The following is a 7,500-nucleotide window of genomic DNA, read 5'->3' as shown; positions in this document are numbered from 1 at the left end:
GTTACTAACTTTCACACACTGGTTGACATACAGTCAAGTTTAAGCAATAACGTGGGAAAGGGAGACAAATATATCTGTAGGCATTGTTCTTAAGCTGCCTCGATCTGCGCCCGCAAATGGAAGAGTGATCTCTGCTGCATACGATGAAGTACGGAAATAGTAGGTTAAATAATAATTTTATGGTTCAATTCATCACATTGACGCTAGTTTCTTTATCGTTTGTCGTCTTATTGACAATGAAACTGCATCATAACATTGTCAAAGTGTTGTGGATCCACCGTAGCACTAGCTCCAGGCGAGTGAATCTAGTGGAAAATTTGACAATGTTATGATCTGGCGTCTATTTGCTTTTCATTATAACAAAAATTGAATATAAATTGAATGGCTATATAGTACAAGGGTCAAACACGGGAAGAAAGACTGCCTTAAAATCACATATATCACACGCTATTCTGCTTCTTAAACCCAAAGAAATCTGTCATTGTTTGAACAGTGTACAATATCTACCATTAGCACGTGATTGCTACGAGGAAAGTAGACAGTGCGCAGATAACAAATGTCCGTAAATAGTAGGGGTTAACAATGTATGCGAGTTTGTGCTTCGGGACACAGAAAAGTGTCCGTTGTCTACTTTAAGCGGTGCCCGTATTAAGCGGGTAAATTTTAGAAACTGTCGGTTATATACGGGTGTACCATCTTGCAGAAACTAAAATTTTATGTCTGTCCGGCCTCTTATTATTGATAGAAATTAGCCAATCAGCGCGCGAGAGATAACTCAGTTATTAAAAAAAATAGAGCTTATAAAAACGTTGTAGTGTCGATGGTAAGAGACTTTTACTTTATACCTTGGTAACTCTAACAAAAAGAAATCTTACTGAGTAATCTTGTGTTATGAGGTTGCCTTCTTGGAACTTTGGCACCAAGGTCGAGATTCAAAATCCCTTGAGTTAGGTTGCACATGAACTCAAAAGGAAGTATGAACTATTCCTGTTTGATGTTTTCATTGCCTGCAATTTCATGCAATTTTATTTTCTTCTTCTGCACGGATCCGTGTGCGTCAAGGAATCTCATAAAGCAAATAACGGAAAGCAGCGAACTAGACTTCCTGGAGATCTTCCCTTCATAAAAACAAGCTAGCAAGTGTCAGATGCGCTTGAAGCTTGTTATCATAACGATCAGGCTGAAAAGCGCAAAATAACAAACGCCTATAAAGTCTTTTCTTTCTGAGCTCTCTCTTCAAATGGTGCGCTTTTAATCTCGCAGTCTACTACGAATTTCAGTGACGTTACAGTTTAGCCCCTCCAGTGTTTATTAAACTCAGTCGGAGGCGTAGAGTCCATATTCTCCATATTTGGCATACCCGATCTCCCTATCAGTCACGGTCTCTTTCCATATAAGGAGCATATTAAGCAACCACGACTGCGACGGCATGGAGCGAAAATGCCACAAAAAATTGCATTCATACTGTTTCAAATTGATTTTTATCTCTCTTATTCCATTTCGTTCAAGTTAATTGTCAAATGTTGGTGAATGTTTTTTGGTGTTGAATTCCAAGGTAATGTATCTCAGTGTAGGAAAATAAAAAACAATAGTTTTCTAATCTGAAAGCGTTCCGTGTTTAGTAATGTTTAAAACATGAACAGCAGCGTTTTATCCCTGGTTTAACATTCGAGCGTAATAAGCGCAAGATTTTCTAACCAGTGATAAAAAAGCGTGCCTTGCTTTTTTTGACAAGCCTTTAAAAAATTCGAGTCTATTTAACACATGTTAAGGGACTTGCCTAGCCCCTTATCTGTAACAGGTTTAAGAAAATGGTCGATGCGCACTCTCGTAATAACAGAAACAAGTTACTCATGCCTTCTGGTCAGCGGCAATGAGCAGTCCGCCTCTGGAATGCCTTTACAGAATCTTTAGGTAATAAAGAGAATGTCAAGCAGTTTAAGGCTGAAGTGAAGAAGCTTCATTTCCTTATTTCATTTTTTTTCCCAATAAATTTCACATATTGTAAAGTAGATAATTATGCTTTTAATTATCAAATTGCAATTGCAAAGTTGGCTGAAAAGCCATTTTATGGGGTAGGCTGATAAACTATTACTGTTACTAAATATTCCATTTCAATAGATTGCTAAATAACGGTTTTCTCTTTTTAACTGAAAAAAAAAAATAAAATAAAATGGGAAAACAAAAGCAGCCAAAATAACAAAGATTGGTCAGATATAATTATGCAAATACATTGTACAACCTCAAGTACACAATTTAGAGACCTGTTCACGTGTAGGTAGTAACCCGCCTGTCCATATAATCTATCATTTTAATTTGATCAAGTTTACATGATAGGTATGGGGTGACCATACGAGAGATTGTAAAGACAGGCGGGTTACCCTACCTAAGCAGGTCACCTCACTTAAACCTGGGGACCCCCACCTCCATGTGTACAGGCCTTAAGCGTCTACCTGCAAAACGGCTATCCAAATTAAAGAAATTTCCAGTGACAGTTGTTCTGAATCGTAAAAGAGGGAAAAATCTTGATTCGAAGAGAGTGTCGCTCCATCTAACTACGACGCGACGCGACATAATGGGAATTCATAAGTTTTGCAGAATCGCAAACCGGTCAGTGACGAGTACATGTAAGAACTGTTTGTGTCTCACTTCACCAGCTTCTTCTTGGCTCGATAACAGTAGTGAAATTGGATTGGCCTGGTGTTTATTAGTTAAAAAACTTCGACAATTTTTTTTTGTTTTTGAATAACGTTTTTTTTTTTTTTCGGGCAAAAGTTCTTGTTGTTGTTTGTTTTAGGGTGATTTTTTTTTGTCTTCGATTGTTTTTGTTCAAGTTTTGACTTTTCATTTTGCTGCAAGTTAGGATGACCGTATTACACAACAGTTCATTTTTATTAGTATTTACATAAAACGTTCATCCTTATCTGCATTAAATTGTTTCAGCCATTCTAACTCGTATTTTCCCTCAGACCGAATTAACCCCCCCCCCCCTCCCCGCTCCAAGTGTTTAAATTCGTAAAGTCCATTGGACGATGCGCCTACTAAATATTGATAAGTTTTTCAAGGAAGTTTCACGTTATTCAGCAAAGCATGATATAAACGTGGAAAGTTGCTAATCTAAATTTATTACCGTGGCGGTCTTCAATGCTTAAGCTCCCCAATGTAAAAAAAAAGAAAGTGACTTGCGCACGGTACGAATATATTACTGATTGAAGTCGTGTTTTATCTTCCTTTGGCGTTCTTGGTAAAATGTCGTAAAACAAATTTGCACAGAATTGATAAATAAGAATAAAGCAAAAGAAGAGCGAAACAAAATACACTGTAAGGGAAAGGAAAGCGGTTGCAGCAAACTGAATTTCTTTTAAAGGTCACCGTGAATGAATAAAAACAAAATATAAGACACATTATACTAAAAAAAAGGGAAAAGATACTAGCGAATTAGGATTTAGTGGAACATTGTCTGTCTCTTGCTTTGGGTCTATCTCCGAATGCATGCAGTACGTTTATATCTCCAGTCGAGAAAAAAGACATGTTTACCCTATCGCCAAATAAGTAAGACCACTAACTTAAGTCTTCCTCTGTTCAACTTAAATTTGTAGTTAGGTAGCAGTTAGGTCTCGACAGTAAGTTAACCGCATTCGCAGTTAATCGGCAAAATTAAGGAAATAAACTCGCCTGATTAAAAGTAATAGTACACATATCGTGATCGATATAATGATTTGTTTATTCCCCGCCTTAACATGACGGAGACAAGTTCAAAGTATTCGTCTTCTATTGAAGCTTATATTGAGATAACCTTATTTAGTCATCAACAGTTCATATATTCAACAACGAGTGAGAAGAGTGAGAAGCTCAAACATTTGTTGAAGGCTGGTTTAGTCACTTAGGTACGAAATGAGTATTAGGACACTCCTAGTACCGGATGTAACGACGTTCCCTATGCCGGCGTAATTATTAGAGGTTTAGTAAATAAATAAATAAATAAATAAATAATGTGTCTTTATTGTTCAAAAGATAAAATTACATATCTTATGTTACATTTAAATATAACAATGTAAATGGGCTAAAGTATGTCTCTAAATAAGATTAGTATGTACATAGAAACAAATACAAAAATCGAATACAGAAAGTACACTATTTGTAAAGCTACATTATACTTAAAGACAATTCTACTAAAGAATGTATTCTTAAAACGGTCCGTGTGAATGGCGGGCATTGCGGGAGACTTATTCCTTAAGTTGTATCTTGCAATCTTAGTCTTCGGGAAATTAGCTCTAAGAGGGTGGTTCGGGATACCAGAAACCTTCCTACAAATTCTATGATCTTGCACTTTAAGTAATTCACCTATCACTAATTTCTTGGATAGTAAACGGACATCTTCCTAATATTCGGCGAGTTGATTACCTGATACTAGATTGCAAGTTCTGCCATTTCCAGTGTAAGGATTGTCGCACGAACAACTAAAGGATCCCACTGTGTTTGTACATGAAGAAAATGAACTGTGGCAGTTATGAGTACCGCTGGCGCACTCGTCAATATCTACAAAACGAAGAATGCCAAAATGTATAATCAAAACGTTTTTCATTGCTAAGAGAAAACAGAACGAGAAAAACGGAATGAATTATCTTAAGCGTGATGAAAAAAAAAAAAAAAAACAGTAATGTAAGAGCTGCTCGTAAGGTGTTTCCTCATTGGTCGCAGAAACAATAACACATCATTCATTTGTTTATCATTATTTCCCATTGTTTTACGGTTAGGGTATCGAACCAATTGACTTTTAGGCCTAAAAAAATAATCGCAGGGTTGAACAATCACCATCGTTGCACTTATCATATAAACTGGCCGCTTTGCTCCTCTTTTCTTTTTGTTTACTAGATACAGTCACTGATAAAATTAACATAAATTCCAGCCTAACCAAAACTTTAACTGTAAAAGGAGAGAAGAGGACAAAAGACTCTTGTATTGCTGTCGTTGCTGTTCATTCAAAATACAACTCATATCAAACCAACAAAATTGTACTCATACGGCTCACCAGTGCATGTGAATCCATCTCCGGTGAATCCTGCTTTACATGCGCATGCGTAAGATCCAACAGTATTACTACACACCGCATTAACGTCACAGCTGTGAGAGTTGGTAGAACACTCGTCGATATCTGGCGAAAAGAGTGAGGAAGGCTTGTTGTTTAGTGATGCAGCAAACTCTTGATCAATAAGGTCATTTACTCTCATTTTCTCCATGCCTTAACCCTGCTTAACTACAATAGGTAATCCGATATTTTTTTGCGTTTCTTACATATACAAAGACTCGGGGAAACATTAAATTACACGCAATAAACACAGTTCGAAAGAAAATAATCTCAAAAGGCGAGGAGGTCTCAAGATAGCTTATAGGTGAGACTTCCTCTTAGCCCTATAGCAGAACGAGCTATAGTGAGAGGGAGTATTCGAGGGAGTAAATTTCCTTTCTGAAATGCATAACGATTCAATGCGAATTTTCATTAAATATAACAGCAAAGTACCCTGTTTCCTCAGTTGGCATACTATAGATCAATTTCGTTAATATAAGTTTGTCGGGCGTACGTTTCAGTTTGGGTTTTACGGAAAAAACCTTAAACGTCCCCAAAATCTATCTTTGATTTGAGGTTAAGCCGAAATAATGATAAATAAGCTTTAAAATACGCATTTAAAAATCAAATCGAATAATGAAACAGAAAAGAAGACAAGAGAGAAAGGAGTCCCAGGTCTTAGGATAAATTAGAGCCTGGTCACCCAATCAGTTTGTAACCGGCTGAGCTTGACAATTGTACAAGACCGAGTTTAGTGAAATTTTGCGAGATACATTTTTCTAGTTTTACTTTAATTATTATTTTGAATCACTGATTAAAAGTTATATGTCCATCGTTTTCTACATGTTTAAATGTAAAGATCGAATATAGAAAATACAGACACGCACATCGTTTTGGAGGCGTTTTTTACAACACCACAACAGCTTACCAGAGCATGTTTTTCCATCGCCGGTGAATCCTGCTTTACATGCGCATGCGTACGATCCAACAGTATTGCTGCAAACCGCATTAACGTCACAGCTGTGAGACTTGGTAGAACACTCGTCGATATCTGCATGAGAATTGTAAGTTACGAAAAGCGTTAGAATGACTAATATTAAAGTTACCTGATGGTTTAAATCTGTTCGCTAAGGTGAATGTATCCATTTTTGTTGTTCTTGTTTGTTTGTTGTTTTTATGTTTTAAGAAATATGGTTTTAGGCTTTTTTCTAAAATGACATGACAGTGTTGAGCTTTTGCACACAAACATTGCACCTTCAATAGTTTGTTGTCTTGTTTAAGAACCTTTAGATTAAAGTAGGTCGTCTCTTTGAAAAAAAAAAAAATTATTGTGGCAATTTCACAGTTACGATATGTGTAGACTAATGGGTCGATTAGGAGAGGTGGTCGAACATGGAGGATCGACCATATCTCAAATACCGTTGCAAGGTTTTCCTTCTGTGTACCCAGCATTACACGAGCATTTGTATGAACCCACGGTATTCTGGCAAACAGAATTGACGTCACAGGAATGGGAACCAGTGGTACATTCATCCAAGTCCAGAAAGTAAGCACGCAAGGGCATCTTGTCAAACAACATGACTTTTTTAGTTAATGAAGCTTGTTTAAAAAGAATATACTATGGTGTAGTTGGGTAATTAACATACACTGGCAAACCAAAAAAAAAAAAAATGTTTGATAAAAGGAACTTGCAAAAAGGGTCGTAAGCGTGCCCTGAGTTAACGTATGTACTTATGTTCGTTAATAATTTGCAAAGAGGTGTTTAGAAAACCGGGTTAAAAAGTAAGCGGAGGTTAGCGCGACTTTTCCCGTTGTTCCAACTTATGAACGCTTTCTAGTTCTTCTTTTGATTACGCCGATTTCAGGCTTTTGCGGCCATTTTTAGGTCAATGGACGTTTTTTTTTTTTTTTTAATGCAAATGTATACGACTTGTTTCCCTATGTTTCTAATAGCCTGCGTAACCAACCTCGCCCCCAGGGCTTTTCCCTCAAAAAATGGGTGGGGCGGGAAAAGGCCCTGGCATCGGCTGGTCACGTGTCTCCTCATACACCCTAAAATCCCGGGTGTAATAAATTAGCGCCATGTGAAAAGCTAAAATTATGCGTAACCTCACAGCGCGTGATCTTGGGCCACCTTTTATATCTCTTGACGATTAACGAAAAGTTTTACAAGGTTTCCTTTTTGTCACAGATAATGGCTATGGTAATTTTTTGCTTTCCTCCTATTTCTATGAAGGGGACAGCGAGTAACATTCTTTTTAAAGAGCGGTATAAATGACAAACAAGCTATCGTACGTGCATGAAGGTTGTACTGGAAAAGCCCACTTTCTCGACTCTTCTGATATTTTATTTCAGTTTCGTGCGAAGTGGTCCGCCGTACACAGCTTAGTTCTGTTCACCTTAACTCTCAGCCATATCATAGCGACACGCGT

At 37.2% G+C, this 7,500-nt stretch overlaps 1 protein-coding gene across 1 annotated transcript in view; it reads right to left on the bottom strand.

The window, feature by feature from the left end:
* Positions 1-7,500, bottom strand: part of LOC140947025 (uncharacterized) — a 49,269-nt gene that overhangs the window by 596 nt on the left and 41,173 nt on the right. The gene's annotated exons all lie outside the window — the stretch shown is intronic.

The sequence above is a fragment of the Porites lutea genome, chromosome 8 (genome assembly GCF_958299795.1).
Source record: "Porites lutea chromosome 8, jaPorLute2.1, whole genome shotgun sequence".
NCBI lineage: Eukaryota > Metazoa > Cnidaria > Anthozoa > Scleractinia > Poritidae > Porites > Porites lutea.
The sequence above is the reverse complement of the archived record's forward strand: the minus strand, read 5'-3'. Positions and strand labels throughout refer to the sequence as shown.